Genomic DNA, 17056 nt, shown 5'->3' on the forward strand with positions numbered 1-17056 from the left:
CGAGTAGCTGTTATAATAGGTGTTACACAGGCATGCACCATCATGCCTGGATAATTTTTAAACTTTTTGTAGAAATGGGGTCTCACTGTGTTATCCAGGCTGTTCTTGAACTCCTGGCATCAAGCAATCCTCCCACCTTGGCCTCCCAAAGTGCTGGGATTACAGGCATAAGCCACCATGCCCGGCTGGTTATCTCTGATTTTGCTGAGGAAATTGAAGCCCAAAGGTTAAGCAACTTACCCAGAGTCGGTGGAAGCCTGATTTGAACCCAGGAAGTTTGGGCCCTGGGGCGCAGCCGTTTCCCCTGCCCTGTTACAGCAACGTCTGGGATTCTCTTCATGTTTCTTTTCTCCTAAGGCCCAGTCAGGGCCTCAATGCTGCTGGCTCCTTAGGGTCACCAGATGAAATACAGGATGCCAGTTCAATTGCAATTTCAAATAAGCAACAGATAATTTTGTACTAGAAGTATACCCCGAATGTTGTATGGGATATACTTAAACTTTTTTGCTGTTTATCTGAAATTCAGATTTTAACTGAGTGCTTTGCGTGTTAATTTGCTAAGTCTGGCAAGTGTGGCGGCTCATGCTTGCAATCCCAGCACTTTGGGAGGCTGAGGCAGGAGGAACGCTTGAGCCCAGAGTTTGAGACAAGCCTGGACAACATAGTGAGACCCCCATCTCTACAAAAAAATTTAAAAATTAGCTGGGCTACTAGAGAGGCTGAGGTGGGAGGATCACTTGAGCCTGGGAGGTCGAGGCTGCAGTGAGCTCTGATCATGCCACTGCAATCTAGCCTGGGCGACAGAGCAAGACCCTGTCTCCAAAAAAAAAAAAAAAAAAAAGTAAATTTGTTCATCTCTCAGCGCTTGGCCCCATAGCCTTGTCTTACTTGGGAAGAGTCAGGGGGATGGGAGGAGGTTGAAGCAATACCCTTGCTGCTCTTTTTTCCGTGGCCAGGCCCCCTGAGGGCTCAAAATCTCTGATTCATGGTATATTTTAAATAAAAACATCCTTAATATCTAAACCCCAAATGTTTCTAACTTTTGCTTTTTTCCTCTAAAGAAAGAATGTTAGAAGAGTGTTATGTAGGAACATGCCAAAATACAGACTGAAAACTGCTGCGTGTCTGTTCTCCAAGGTTAGCTAATCACAGCAGAAATTCACGAAATCTCTTATAGACTCAGTCTAACATGTTGCCATTCCAGAAGAATCTCTTGATTCAGAAGACTGAATTCTTATACAACTCCCTCAGAGGGAAATGGCACTGCTTTTTCTTATCCGTATCTTTTGCTGATCAGGCTGGTCAGACATTCTTCTTAAATTTCATTCTCTGTCATCCCTGATGCAGCTTGCACTCATTATTCCCATCCTCGGAGCAGCTGTGGCAAATGAGTACTTTGGATGTCAGTAGGAAGTCTTGTCTGTACAGGCTGACCTGCCTGGACTGTTGCTTTGCCCTTTTGGTTGTGCCTTCTGGAATGTGATGTCTGTGCTTGTCAGCCTCGATGAGTTACAGTGAAAAAGCTCTTAGTCATCCCAGGCCCTGGCTGAGTCAGTGCATTGGGTGACACCTGTGGCCAAGCACTGGCTGTTTTACAACTGAGACTGTCCCGGAACTCCTAGTCTCTCTGTTCTGAGAGGAAGTGTTATTTCTCTAGTTCAAGGCCAGTCTTTCACCTGAGCATCGCAGCCTTGTTCCCGGACTCACCCCACCTTTTATTCTCACCCTTCCTTTTTCAAGTTGTCATTCCCTCTCAATTCCTTCCCCTTCCTCTTCCTATAACTTGCTAAACATCCTCCCAGGTGTCTGCCATGGGTATAATAGAGAATGGATTCGTGCCTAGAATACATAAAGATTTATTGTAGCTTAGTAAGAAAAAGATAACCAGCCCAGCAGAAAAGTGGGCAAATGATGTGAACAGGCAATTCACAAAAGGGAAAACCTAAAAATATGTCCACAATCATAAGAAAATAGCCAACTTCAGGAATAATCAGGGAACTGAAAATTAAAATGATACCATTTTATACTTACAAGGTTGACAGAAATCAAAGTCTAACAATATAAGAGTTGGTACAGCTGTGGGGAAATAGACATTCTGTTGTATTTCTGTTGGCTGTGTAAATTATTAGGATAACTACCTTGGAGACTTATTTGGCAATATTGATACTAAAAACTTGCCTATTGGCCAGGTGTGGTGGCTCACGCCCATAATCCTAGCACTTTGGGAGGCCGAGGTGGGCAGATCACTTGAGGTCGGAAGTTTGCCAACAGCCTGACCAACATGGTGAAACCCCGTCTCTACTAAAAATACAAAAGTTGCCAGGCGTGGTGGCGCATGCCTGTAATCCCAGCTACTTGGGAGGCTGAGTCTGGAGAATGGCTTGAACCCAGGAGACGGAGGTTGTGGTGAGCTGAGATCGCACCATTGCACTCCAGCCTGGGCAACAAAACAAAACAAAACAAAACAAAAAAACAAACTTGCGCAGTGGCTCATGCCTATAATCCCAGCACTTTGGAAGGCCGAGGTGGGCAGATCACCTGAAGTCAGGAGGTCAAGACCAGCCTGGCCAACATGGTGAAACCCTGTCTGTACTAAAAATACAAAAAAAAATTAGCCGGGCATGGTGGTGCATGCCTGTAATCCCAGCTACTCAGGAGGCTGAGGCAGGAGAATCACTTGAACCCGGGAGGCGGAGGTTGCAGTGAGCCGAGATTGCGCCACTGCGCTCAAGTTTGGGCGACAGAGCGAGACTCCGAAAACAAAAACAAACAACCAACAAACAAACAAAAACCCATGCCTATTGTCTGATGCAGCAATTCCAATTCTAGGTGTATGTCCTAGAGAAATTTTTGCACATTTTCTATATGGGGTCAAGGTTATTCATTTTCTAACACTTTTAATTGACTGACTACTTTTAAATATACACAAAAATAGAGCAAATAGTATAATGAACTCCATGTACCTGTCGCCCAACTTCAACAATGATCATTTTGCCAGCCTGTACAATACAGTTCTTAATTGCTAAAAATTGGAAACAACTGCCGGGGGAGGTGACTCATGCCTGTGATCCCAGCACTTTGGGAGACTGAGGCAGGTGGATCACCTGAGGTTGGGAATGGAGTTCGAGATCAGCCTGACCAACATGGAGAAACCCCATCTCTACAAAAATACAAAATTAGCTGGGCGTGATGGTGCATGCCTGTAGTCCCAGCTACTCGGGAGGCTGAGGCAGGAGAATCAGTTGAGCCCAGGAGGCAGAGGTTGCAGTGAGCCGAGATCACACCATTGCACTCCAGCCCGGGCAACAAGAGCAAAACATCTCAAAAAAAAAAAAAAACAAAACAAACAAAAAATGGAAACAATCTATTTGTCGCTGCCTTAGTCTGGGCTGCTATAACACAATACCGTAGGTTCATTAAACAGCAGAAATGCATTTCTCACAGTTCTAAAGACCGGCAAGTGCACGATCAAGTGTCAGCAGATTCGGTGTCTGGTGAGAGCCCGCTGCCCGGTTCATAGATCCCTGTGTTCTCATGGGCGAAGGGGAAACAGAGTTGTCTGATCTCTTCTGTGAGGGTTCTAATCCCATACGGGAAGGCTCTGCGCCCAGCCCCTAATCTTCTCCCTGAGGCCCCACCTTCTGACACTGCCACATTGGTTAGGGTTTCAACATAGGAGTTTCGTGGGGACACAACCATTCAGGCAGTAGCAGTCCCTCATTCGGCGTGGACAAATTACGATATGTCTAATACAACATTGTGTAGTCATGCGTGAGGTAGGTCTGTTGTATCAACTTGGAGAGATTTCAAATATATATTGGGTAAAAAAGCAAGTTAAAATGATTGTATCATTTATGAAAGAAATTAAAACATATGGTTATGGGCCCACAAATACCCAGGTGAAATCAACAAAGGGGAAGCAGTAAGTCTGCATTGTGGGCCCCCTGGGAGAAAAGGAGAAAAGGACCCGGAATGGGATTAGGAAGAACCACAAAGGAACTGTAGCTGTTTGCAGAGTGTGGTTTTCCGTTTTGTTAACTTTTATTTTTATCAAAATAATACATGTGAGGCTGGGCGCGATAGCTCATGCCTGTAATCCTAGCACTTTGGGAGGCCAAGGTAGGCGGATCACTTGAGGTCAGGAGTTGGAGACCAACCTGGCCAACATAGTGAAACCCCCATCTCTACTAAAAATACAAAAATACTAGCCGAATGTGGTGGCATGTACCTGTAATCCCAGCTACTTGGGAGGCGGAGGCGGGAGATTTGCTTGAACCTGGGAGGCGGAGATTGCAGTGAGCTGAGATCACGCCACTGCACTTCAGCCTGGGTGACAGAGTGAGACTCAAAAAAAATAAATTAAATATAATAATAATAATAATAATACATGTGGACACTTCTGAAAGTCAGATTGTGCCCTGAGGCTCATTTGCCCCCGCCACCCCATCCCACTGCCCTCCCCATGAGTGCCTCCCAGAGGCTGCCCTGTGACTCCTGTTCCCGACATCATCACTCTGTTTTGTGGTCTCCTTTGATGAAAGGTTGAGCTCACTTTTACTGCCCTCCCCACCTCAAACCCTGCCCCACACATGTACCCGCTGTCCCTCCCTTCACCCTGCATGGTTATATAGAACCACTTTTAAGTACATTTTCAGATTTTGCATTTTTGTTTTGTTTTTCGAGACAGAATCTCACTCTGTCGCCCAGGCTGGAATGCGGTGTTGTGATCTTGGCTTACAGCAACCTCCGCCTCCTGGGTTCAAGCGATTCTCCTGCCTCAGCGTCCTGAGTAGCTGGGATTACAGGCATGCACCCCCACGCCCGGCTAATTTTTGTATTTTTAGTAGAGACGGGTGTCACCATGTTGGTCAGGCTGGTCTCGAACTCCTGACCTCAGGTGATATGCCCACCTCGGCCTCCCAGACTGCTGGGATTACAGACGTGAGCCACCATGCCCGGCCAAGATTTTACATTGTTAGCATTAAGTTAATATTCACATCTGAAAATACAGAGTGTCTACTATGGTAGCATTAACTTTTCATTTTCCTGGAGTTGATGTTCATCCCTAGACAAGTTGTACATTGCCATCTCCTCTTCATTCTTTCAGAGACACCGGGTAATCTGCCTTTTTGTTTGTTTATTTAAGGCCACATCCCCAGGAGCTGCTGCCCAGGTGCCTGGGGGGTCTCCAGGCCTGCGGACAGCAAGCGACCTGGGCCTCCCTCCCCGTCACCCTGGGAGTTCCGTTTGCCTCCTCTGTGCTGGCTGCCCAGGTGCCTGGATCCCTTGCCTGCCTTGTTCTTGGTTTATTTACTCCTTTGTTTTGTTAGTGCCCATCCCTGAGCTTCTTGGGCAAACAGGCACGTAGGTGGCAGAGTTCCCAAGGCCTGGCATGTCTCAAAAGAGTGGTATTTCACCCCCACTGGATTAGTAGTCTAACTGGATAGAGGACTGCAACTTGGGAAGCGTTTTCCCTCCAAAATTGGAGGACATTACTCCAGAAGCTTCTGGCTCCATGCCACTGCTGAAGATAGTTGTGTGTGACCCTTGGTCTTCAGAAGTGTGGTAGGCTGGAGATGGCCCCCGGAGGTACTCAGGTGCTAATCCTAGTTGTTACCTTAGAAGGACGAAGGGCTTTTGCAGATGTGATGAAGGATTCTGACCTGGGGAGGTGACCCCGGATCACCCAGGTGGGCCCTGAATGCCATCACAAGTGTCCTTAGGGGACAGAGACCTATGCTGAGGAGAAGGCGATATGGAGATAGAGCCAGAGAGGGGAGTGATGTGGCCACAAGCAAAGGAGCCCCGAAGCCACAGAGGCCGGAAAAGGCTCAGGAGGGATTCCTCCGAGGCCCTCGGAGGGGTGCAGCCCTGCCCCCACTTGGTTTTAGCTCGTGAAACTGATGGTGGATTTCTGGCCTCCCAAACTGACAGAGAATATGTTTCTGTTGTCTCAAGCCACCAGGTTTGTGGTAATTCGTTACCGTAGCCACAGGGAACTAATACAAGAAGGTTGTGAGACCCCTCTGATCTTTTTTTCGGGGTGGGACTTCTGGCATCACTCCAGGCGCTCCGAGACCTCCACGTGGATGCGCACCCTTCAGTCCCAGGAGACTTTCCAGCAGGATTCCCCCGCCCCTGGCTCTCCCATCTCCCCTTCCGGAGTCCCAGGCAGCTGGATGCTGGACTCGCTGGACTGAGTCTCTTATTTTCTTATCTTTTCTCCTATTTTCCATATGTTAGTCTTTCTGGGTAATGTCCCAAACTGTCTTCTAATTCTTCTATGTATTATGTTTAAAAATTCTGCAACTCTATTTTTAACTCCTAGAGCTCGGTCTTGTTGCCTTTTCAAAATAGCTGCCGCCTCTTACTTAATGGATGCAATGGCTTTTCTTGTTTCTCTGAGGAGATTAATTATAGTTTTTCTGAGTATCTATTCTCTATATTACTTTTCTCCTCAGTGTTCCTGTTTTTAAAAAAATCCCGATTTGTTTTGGTGAATTTTTTGGTCATTTCCTCAAATATCTGGTGGTGGTTCACTGACCGTTCACATTGAAAAATGAGACACCAACACCCATTGGCAAGTCTGGGTTGGGGTGGAGCTTGGTGGCTCCTAATCCTCTCGCTGGGAGATGAGACTGGGCTCCCTGGGGAGCCCACTGCATGCCAGTAGCTGCAGGACTTCTGGTTTCCTGGAAAGGAAGCTTCCAGTTCGCTGCTTGGAAAAGAGCCCAGTAAGCACTCTGTGGAGCCGAGAGGACCTGCCACTGGTTCCCCGAGAGCCATGTGACACTTGCCACCTGGGCCAGCCCTGATGGCTGGGGCTGGAGCTTTGCATCTTGGGAAAGGTGCTGTGGCACAGTGGTCAAAGGCAGGACCCTAGGTTCTGAAGCCAGGGGTGTGCACTGTGGCACCACCACATCTTAGCAGTGTGCCTTCCTGCCTTCGTCTCGGGAGCGGGCTGGGATGACTCCCAGGTCTCTGCAGCTCAGAACTCTTTACGCAGGAGACTCACTGTCTAGCTGTCTGTCCTTTCCAGCCGGATACGCTTCAGGTTCAAAGCTGAGTCACTGTTTCTACCCACACTGGCTTCACATTCTTTAATTCAGTGTTGCCATAGTTCACCTTAAAACCCAGGGTCACCCTTCCTTGCTGCCTCTCTGCCTCCTGTCTAATGGGTGCTGTTGATGCCACCTCCTAAGTATTTCTTGTCACAGTTCCCTCTTCATTCCTACTCCCACCACCCTGGTTCAGGTCCTCATTGTCTCTTGCCCACATCAGAACGTCTTCCTAGCGTCTAGTAGAACATCTTCTACTTCTTGTCTTCTCAAATCCAGCTTCCCCAGAGCTGCCAGAGTGGTCCCCTGAGTTGCAAATCCGTCTCCCTGCTGCCTGGTATTTCCATAGCATCCCGACATTGAGGACACCGCCCAAGCTGCTGGTGGGGCTCACTAGCTCTGGACTGGGTCTCGGGCGCCGCCCTTGGGCTCCTCTCCCTGCATGCATTCCCTGCCTCAGCGGGACACACCAGGCTGTTTGCTTCCTGCCTTATCTGCCTTTGCTCCAGCCGCCCCAGCACCTGGACCTCCTCCCCTCCTCTGCCTGCCCCCCTCCCTCCCCTCTTTTCCCTCTGGAGTCTTTCCTTCAGGCCGTCCTGCTAACTGCCCGCTCTCCACACAGGCGTGGTTCGCCTTATCACCCTTCACTTGTCTCTGCTGCCTCTCACTCAGCCTGCCCCAGCCAGCTGACCACAGTCCCAAATAGCGACATGCTCTGAAAACCAGTGCTGTGGCCTGCATCAGGATGAGTGGATGAGAGAAGGGGGTATTTTTTACCATCATTGCACTTCTCCAGTCCCTGGCATTAGGGTATTAGATTCCTACAGCTGCCATCACAGAGTGCCAAAAGCTGGGTGAAAACAACGGAGACTTGTTGTCTCATATCTGGAGGCCAAGAGCCCCAAATCAAGGTGTGAGCAGGGCTGTGCTCTCTCGGATGGCAGGGTCCTGCCTGGCCACTGCCAGCTTCTGGTGTTTGTCGGCAGTCCTTGGCCTTCCCTGGCTTGTAGATGCCTCACTCCAGTCACGTGACCATCATCTCCTGTGTCTTCACATTTTCCTTCTGTGTGTGTCTGTGTCCAAATTTCCCTCTTTTTATAAGGACACCAAGCATATTGGATTAAGGCCACCCTAATGACTTTATTTTCACTTGATTACCCTGGTAAAGACCCTATTTCCAAATAAGGTCACGTCACTTTTTTTTTTTTTTTAGACAGAGACTCACTGTTGCCCAGGCTGGAATGCAATGGCGCTATTTTGGCTCACTGCAATCTCTGCCTCCCAGGTTCAAGCAATTCTCCTGCCTCAGCTTCCCAAGTAGCTGGGATTATAGGCACCCACCACTACACCTGGTTAATTTTTTGTAATTTTTGGTAGAGATGGGTTTCACCATGTTGGCCAGGCTAGTCTTGAACTCCTGACCTCAGGTGATTAGCCCACCTCGGCCTCCCAAAGTGCTGGTATTACAGGCGTGAGCCACTGCGCCTGGTCCAAATAAGGTCACATTCTGACCTAGGTGCTAGCGTTAGGACTTCAATGTATCTTTTTTGGTGGGGGACACAATTTGACCTCTAAGGCCAGGTGACACCCGCTTGTCCTGAGCTTGACAGGTCCCGAAGTCACCGAGGCCTCTGGGAGGCCCTCTCTAATCTGGCCAGCATTCGTGTCCTGTCATCTTGGAACGAGGGGGATTGAGTGGGGAGCAGGTCCTGTGTAGCTCTCCAGCAGGGTGAGGTGGCCTGAAGAGGGTCAGGAAACGTCCTGGGCCACCTGCAAGTGTCTGCTGGGTCCTGGCATCTTCCTCCCTGCAAAGATTGTCCAGTCCTGTTTAGAATTGAGTCTTTGGTGCCCCTAGCCTCTATCACCCCTCTCAGCCCTGAAACTCAGCTTCCCTGGTTCCCATTCCCAGGCTGCGTCTTGAGTGCTTTTGGGCTGCAGTGACAAAATACCACAGGCTGGGTGGCTTTTAAACAACAGACATTCATTTATCACAGTTATGGAGGCTGGAAGTCCATGATCAAGGTTTCCTCATATAGCTGTGGGGGGCACAGACGTGCTCTGCAGCGGTCTGGGAGGTGCTTTTTGCTGACCTTGTCCTTTGGACCTTCTCTCTGTCCTGTCAACAGCACTCTGGGCTCTAATCGATATGTATGGGACACTTGTGTGTCCCACTAGCATGTGTGTACTGTTCCCAGGAGGGGCCAAGCCTTACTAATCTTTGTCTAAATGCTCCGTAATATTTCTAGGTAAATATTTTTTAAAACTAATTAATTATTTTTTGAGACAGGGTCTTGCTCTGTTGCACAGGCTGGAGTACACTGGCACCATCATGGCTCACTGCATCCTCAACTTTCTGGGTTCTTTTGTATTTTTTTTAGTAGAGACGGAGTTTCACCGGGTTAGCCAGGATGGTCTTGATCTCCTGACCTCGTGATCCACCTGTCTCGGCCTCCCAAAGTGCTGGGATTACAAGCGTGAGCCACGTGCCAGGCCACACCCAGCTAATTAAAAAAAAATTTTTTTTTTTTTAAATAGTTTGCAGAGACAGGATCTCAATATATTGCCCAAGCTGGTCTTAAACTCCTAGACTCAAGTGATACCCCCGCCTTGGCCTCTCAGAATGCTGAGATTATAGGCATGAGCCACCACGCCTCATGGTGAATCTTAGCAGCCTCATGCCACACTGCAACCTCATTGTAACCTGAAGTATTTGTTCACTGATCCATTCCCGCAAACATTTATTTAATTCTGGTCTTAGGCACTGTGCAGAGTGCTAGGGAGATGTGGGGACAAAAGAGACCAGGGATCCTGTGCCCAGGGCCCTCACAGTGTCTATTGAGGGAGACAAGATGGGTCAACAAATCTTTGTAACATTAAATGCTCTTTGCTGAGGACACAGACGTCATGGAGACCTCATGGAGAGCCCCCTTGAGCAGGACAATGGGTGGGGCACGGACAAGGACCGAGCTGAGGGAGGTGGCTGCCCGGGGAATATGGGGAAGGCATTCCTGAGGCTACTCGTACAGGATGTGGAGGAATGGGGACAAGTGACCTTCCCATGTGAGCTCTGCCCACGCCCCGTGCTGCTGCTGCGGGGTCGGCGGGAAGCTGGCTCCTCGTGCGCCAGGGGGCAGTGTTGGCCCTGAAATTCTCACTGCTTTCCAACGAGGCTGGAATGGAGCAGCCACCTCACTGCAGGCCCTCGGCAGGCTCTCGGGACCCCCTCACTCTGCTTTCTCTGAGGCCCCCTTTGTCCCCCAGTCCACAAGTCCCGAGACCATGGCGCCAGTCGCCTCGGTGCCACCCTTTCCCCCTCAGCTGCTCCTTTGAATAGAGGGTTGCCAGGGCGATGAGGAGCCCTACTGGCGCTGTTCACAGCTGTTCGTCGTGGCAGTGCCACTCGGAGCAGCCGGTGCTCCTGGGGGCCCAGATCCCGGCCAGCTGAGCCTCAGCGAGTGCCCGTGCTGTGTCTGTTTCTGTCTTTGGTATTGTGTCTCTCCTGTCTTCTGTGTCTGTCACATGCATTGTTTCCAGCATCCTCCCTTCCACCCCCCTGCCCAGAAATCTCAGCCTTAGTCTGTCCTCTCTTGGGTGCTTTGATATTGGCCGTGGCAGCCCTGAGAGCCAGGTGGAGTTGTCCTTTCATCTGTCCCTCTTGGCTGCCAGCCCTGGGCCCCATCGGACACATTTAGAGCAGAGCCGCCTGGGGAGAGCGGCCCCATCCGTCAGAGCTGCCACCGCCGCAGCCCCGAGTGCTCTGCCAAGAGCTCATTCTTTCTGGTTCTGACCTGCTTTCACTGGCAGCTGCAGAGCCCGGCTGGGGGTGGGGGCACAGCCTGGTGCGGGTGCTGGTGCTGGGGGCAGCTGGGCCCGTAGGAAGTAGATGTGTGGAGCTTTGTTGGTTCGGAGGTTCCTGGGGCCTGTTTCTGAACCACACTCCTTTCTTCTCTCCCCTCCGCTGCTCTCCAGCACACCTCTGAGGATTTGCTGAGGGACCCAGGCGCTCTGTTGGGCTTTCAGAACCAACTTGCCGGCCACCTGCCCCTGAAGCAGGGCCTGGCCTTTCCCTTCCTCTGCGGCCTCTCGCCTACTGCTGCCCTCTGAGGCTGCGGGAGACGCTGTGAGGACAGGAATGTGTAGGATGAAGCGATGCGGGGCCTCAGCTGCAGCAGCTGTTAGGTGGTGCCCTGCCCTGGTCCCCAGCAAGGCTGCTCAGCACTGGGGCCACGTTGTCTGGAGCAAAACTTGGGCGATGACAGCCTGACAGCAGGATTCTGTGCTCCTTCTGGTTGCAAGAGGCATCCTGGGAGATGTAGTTCAGGTCTGAAGTAGTGGTATTTCAGGGACATTTTGATGATTTATTAGACAAATTGAAACTGCTTTGGCTTATCTGGGACATGTGACTGCCGGCATTGTTCGTTGGCTCTCGGTGGGAAACTCTGAGTGCCACTGGTGGCCCCGCTGAAGGCCAGGCCAGTGACAGACAGTTTTATCAGAAGTGGGGTTTTCGGTTTTGGTATTTTGGTTTCCAAGTGCCCGTCACACTGTATTCTTGATGAACGCTGTGGCTTACTCCTTTGGTTGGGTGAAGAGTCCATAAGCCAACTCTGTGGTCCGAGCTCCTGCTCTGGAGGGGGGCATACGAAGCAGGCTCCAGGCTGGCTCTGCTGGTGGCCTGGGCGTGTCACTTAATCCCACTGCACCTGGTTCCTTACCTGTACAGGGAGGTGATCAGGGGAGTGAGTCTGCGTGAAGAGCCACAGTGGCCCATGCCTGGCAAGGAGCAAGGCTCTGCTGGGGTCACTGCCCACCACTGTGCCCCCCTCCGCTGGCACCGGCCGGGCATGCAGGTAGAGCTCAGTGTGTACGTGTTGTGTGCTGTGGAAGCGGCAGCTCTATCAGGAGCGGGGCAGGTGACAGCCAGGCCCTTGCCCTGCCTCAGCCTGCAGGTTGTTGTAGGTGCCTTCCTGACCCCCTTCTGGAAGAGGAATGCTGAGTTATTGATCTGAAGCTGAAGCTGGGAGGGAAATGGAAGCTGTGGAGTCACCCGAGAGGCAGCAGGGGAGGAAGCAGGTGCCCCACACACTACGGGCTTCACTGTGGCTCATTCTTGCTTGCAAGGAGTTATTTACACGTCCCAAGTGACAGTCAAAGCTGTCTTCTTTCCTGGTCTCTTATGCACAACCCGAGGCCAAGAAAAGGGATCTGTCAGCTGGCATTTGCAGAAAATAGCAAATGGGTCCCTGGGCTGTCAGCTCTCGGGAGAGGAAAGCAGGGTGAAGGATCTTTGGGTGATGGTGGTTGATTTGCTCTCACTCACTCACTACTGTTTCCCCGTTTCTGAGATCAGAAAGGGAGAGCTTTGCTTGTGTGTATCACCAGCAGCAAGCAAGACAGTGGCATCCCCTGAGGCGTGTAACTGTAACCTGAGCTGGTTGCTGGCCCTGGCAGCATCCCAGAATGCCCCTCACACCTGGGGCTCTAGCAGCCTCCCTTGAAGAGTTGCGGCTCAGCTCTAGGGAGCAGGAAATGGCTCTGTGGGTTCTGTTAGTAAAACCCTCTGCATTTCCAGGGAAGCTTCTCCGCCACACTTGACAACCTTGAGGACTTCTTGATTGCCATCCACCAACCAAATACCCAAAAGCAGGGCACAGCATGGGACCGCAGAGGGAGCCTGGCCCCAGCCGTTGCTGCTCCCTGCTCCCTGTGCCTGGCCATCACCTATTCTGTGCCCTGCTGTGAAGATGGCAAGAAGTGCCTGGAATAGTGCCAGCCAGAAGGGCTGCAGGCTGGTGGCACTTTCTGGGAATGTGTCATTGTGAGGTGAGAGGTTGGCGTACTCCAGAGTGTCTGGGCTTGGTTTCGTACAGCCTCAGGACCGGGAGTGTCATTAATGGCAGAGGCAAGGCTTCTGGGGGGTCTCAGGAAGGTCGTCTCCCACCCTCTGCTGCCACTTCCTTGGGTCTCCATAGGCGTCTCCAACTGCAGGGGTTCCTTCCTCTATACTCCAAGTGCTGTGCAGAGGCCCCTGCTCCCTTCAGCTTTGGGGAATGGTCTGGTATTGGGGAACAGGGGGAGTCTGCCTACCCAGCTCCTCCCTTTGAACCATCCCAGACCCCTCAAACTCAGCACACCCAGAGTCAGCTTATTCCACCACCATCTTGAAGACCCTGCTTCCCGGAGAGAGGGCAGTGTGAGGTGACCATGCCCATCTTACAGTGCGGTTTCTCCCAGCCATTGTTGATTCTGGAAAGGCCTGGGTTTCAGAGCTGGGAAGGCAGTGCCATTTGATAAGGAAAAACTGGGTTAACGAAGTTCTAGGAAGGGTGCAGGCGCCCTGGGAATGCAGTGGTGGTTCAGTTCATCAACAGACATCCGTGTCTGTGGGACCCCATCCGTACCTGGCATTGTGTGAGGGTCAGGGAGAGACAGGTTGGTGGCAGGGGTCTTGTGTGACCACAGCGGTGAGCTCAGCTCCAGGGCCATGCCTAGGTTCTGAGGAGCAGTGCAGCCCGCACCCTCCGTCATTCACAAGCAGCTCCTGACAGCCTTTCCCGGCCCCACGCTGCCTGCTGGCCACCATTTCCATGTCTTTCGCCTCACTCGGCAGCACATCCCAAATCCACCACAGAAACCTGCCCTCCCCTCTCCGGCTGCCTCCTGCCTCAGACCTCCTCCCTCATCATCGTGCCGGGTCTCTGGGGGGCCGAGGGAGCAGGCTGTGGGCTGTGGATCAGCTCCTCTCTGCATGACCCAACCTCTCGCCTCGCTGCAGCCGGTGGCCCATGCCACCCTCTAGACCTCAGGTTCACTGCCTCTAGGCTCACTGGTGCCCCTTCCCCTGATAGCAGCCCAGGCCTCAAGCAGCCTCATGTTGGGAAACTTTGTATTCTGGGCCAGTGGCCTCAGGCAGAAGAGCAGCTGGCCGTAGCTCCTCAGACACCCTCCTCTGTGCACTGAAGGCCGGTGCAGGGTGAGTGCTCTGGGACAGGTGCCCCCATCTCTGCAATACCTGACACTCCCAACTACTTTTGTCTGGGGTGGGTGTTCCTTTGCAGAGGAATGTTGGGGGCAGGTTTCTGCACTGGCAAAAGCATGCGGTGTCCTCAGGCCCGTGTGTTTGCTCCGAGTGTGTGTGGGCATCGCACCCGCTGGCTCCCCTATTCAGTGAACTCTGCTAAGCATTGGGTGCGTGGTCAGCCTGGCTTGGTGGGTGGGCTCCCCGTGCTGCCTTCAGACCAGGACGGCCTGGCACAGGTGCCTGTGGGGAGGTCAGCATGGAGCTGCGTCGTGGTGCGAGTGGGAGGGCGTGAGTGTGTGGGCCTTCCAGCTGTGTAGGGTCGGGCGCTTCCTCCCTGGCCCTCCGTTCATCTGGGAGGGGAGGGAGTTGGGAAGATAGTGACAGCAGCTGAAGTCTATCACCCAGGCATGGCGCTTCGGCTGCACTGTCTCAGTTGACACCCAGGATGACCTGCTTAGGGTGGGGCGGCTGAACCCCGTTTTACAGATACGAAAGCTGCGGCCTCAGAGGTGCCCAGACCATGGAGTGGGGGAGCCCCCGGCCAGTGGACTGCGGGCCTGCCCTGGGCTGTGCCCCACAGGAGGCTGCTCTCTGCTCCACTTTTCCCTGCTCTGACTTCAGCCAGAGAGCCCTGACCTTTTCCCTTCCATAAACATCTGCCTGGCACGCTGCCACCCGAAGAGCTCCCGTACCCAGGGACAGTCCTCTTGGTCTCAAGTCTAGGCCTGCTTTTGCTTCCCTCTGAGGGACACAAGGACTCACAGAGGCATTTCTGTGCCCCCCACTGCCCACAGCCTCCGGCTCTTGGTGGAGTGGGACTGCTAAGGAATCCTTTACCCACCACGAAAAAATGAGGATCCAATGCAAGAATGTGCGTGAGAGGGGCCGCCGAGGCGGGCGGTGATGTGTCAGCACTCCATCATTTTCCTGCCTGAGCTCAGGAGACACTTGGTGGCCACGCTGTGGGGCCGGGTGCAGCCTTCCAGAGGCTCTGGAGGTGACCGGCCTTTGGCATATCTTCTGAGGAAATCTCTTTCTTTGCCTGGAAAAGGCAGTGGGGAGCGAGTGTGGTGGGGAGAGGGGAGGAGAGCAATAAAAATGACCTGTTTACCCACAAACCATGGGTGAGTGCCCCTGTGGTTGCAGGGTAAACCCACCCAGGTGGGAGCAAAGAACTGGGGCCCCCCAGAAAAAGCTTGAAACTGCCCTGGAGGTTTGAGAATCTCAGTGCCAGTGGGCTGCTGCCAGCTGTGAGGCTGCTCACCTATAGGCAGGCCAGCAGGTGAGGAGGGAGAGGGTGCTAGGCTCCTGGGAGACACATTGCCAAGTCCTCCCACCCGAAGAGTTGGTGTAGCGGGAGCTCCCTTTGCCTTTTCCTGCGGAGCTCTTCCTGTCCCTTCTGTATATTTCTTTTTTTTTTTTTCTAATTATAAATAATGCATCCCCAATGGAGAAAATATGGAAATTTTCCATATGGAAATATAGAAAAGCATAAAGAAGGAGGAAAACACAACTCTACAGCAATCCCATAGCACGTGGGAGTGAGGAGGGTGGCATGCGAACAGTCCTACAGTTGTTGCCATTGCTTTAAAAAAACTTCATGAGATCATGTTGTTTACCATTCAATTTTCCTGGCTTCACATTACATCACAGGCATTTCCCATGTCATCAAAACCTGTGCAAACACGTTATTGTTAATGGTTACATAATGTCTGTAGGAGCCAGGGTGTGGAATCTTTAAATTGCTTCTCATGATTTGCTGTTGTAAATAATGCTGTTTTGAACATCTTTCTGTGTACATCTTGGTTGCCATTTTGGAATATTTCCTGGGGTTAGATTTCTGGAATAGTAATGACTGGGCCCAGGGGCACAAATATCTTTTTTTTTTTTTTTTTTTTTTTTTGAGATGGAGTCTCGCTCTGTCACCCAGGCTGGAGTGCAGTGGCACAGTCTTGGCTCACTGCAAGCTTCACCTCCCGGGTTCACGCCGTTCTCCTGCCTCAGCCTCCCGAGTAGCTGGGACTACAGGCACCCACCACCACCGCCGGCTAACTTTTTTGTATTTTTTAGTAGAGATGGGGTTTCACCGTGTTAGCCAGAATGGTCTTGATCTCCTGACCTCGTGATCCACCCCTTAGTCTCCCAAAGTGTTGGGATTACAGGCATGAGCTACCGCGCCCGGCTTTTTTTTTTTTTTTTTTTTTTTGAGACGGAGTCTCGCTCTGTCACCCAGGCTGGAATGCAATGGCATGATCTCGGCTCACTGCAACCTCCGCCTCCCAGGCTCAGGCAACTCTCCTGCCTCAGCCTCCCAAGTAGCTGGGACTACAGGCGCCCACTACCATGCCAGGCTAATTTTTGTACTTTTAGTAGAGACGGGGTTTCAGCATGTTGGCCGGGGTGGTTTTGAACTTCTGACATCAAATGATCTGCCTGTCTCAGCCCTACAAAGTGCTGGGATTATAGGCGTGAGCCACTGCGCCTGGCCGGGCATAAATGTCTTAAAGGCTGTTGATAAGTTTTGCAAAGAGCTTCCCAGAGAAGCTGCCCTGATGCTCAGCAGTGCCTGTGGGCTGCCTCCTGAAGGCCTTCCCAGCGCTCAGCACTGCATTACAAATTTCCCAGGCTTTGTAGAGGGAGTGGCACCTCATCACTGTACTCTGAATCTCTTGCTTTCTCATGGGTTCAGGAGCCACTTGTGTTTGCTGTTTTGTTGCTGTGCTTGTCCCGAAGGCTCCCCTCGCCTCTTCCTGCCTTTGCCCTGTGTAGTAACTTGAGCTCTTTTGACACGGCCTTTCCCAGCGCTGAGCAGAGTAGACATTTGGTGCCCAGGAGGAGGGTGAGATTTACACCCCACGCCTGCTCTCTGATGCCAGTGCCGCCTGCTCCCAGCTGGGAAAGACCTGTCCTCCTCGTAGGCGGCATCTGATAACCCACCTGGAGCAGGGCTTAGAGGATTGTAGATCTGCCTTTGGGA

General features: G+C 51.9%; 1 protein-coding gene across 6 annotated transcripts in view; it reads left to right on the forward strand.

Annotated features, from left to right (window-relative positions):
• PC (pyruvate carboxylase) overlaps positions 1 to 17056 on the forward strand; it is a 107102-nt gene that overhangs the window by 61951 nt on the left and 28095 nt on the right. Inside the window, exon 1 of one of the 6 annotated variants that reach the window (XM_007970570.3) lies at positions 14013 to 14031. The exons of the other annotated variants lie outside the window; for them this stretch is intronic. The gene's annotated coding sequence lies outside the window, so the exon portion shown is untranslated. Of the gene's footprint in view, positions 1 to 14012; positions 14032 to 17056 lie in introns of those variants that run through there. 6 annotated transcript variants of the gene reach the window in all.

Source organism: Chlorocebus sabaeus, chromosome 1, assembly GCF_047675955.1.
Source record: "Chlorocebus sabaeus isolate Y175 chromosome 1, mChlSab1.0.hap1, whole genome shotgun sequence".
Lineage (NCBI taxonomy): Eukaryota > Metazoa > Chordata > Mammalia > Primates > Cercopithecidae > Chlorocebus > Chlorocebus sabaeus.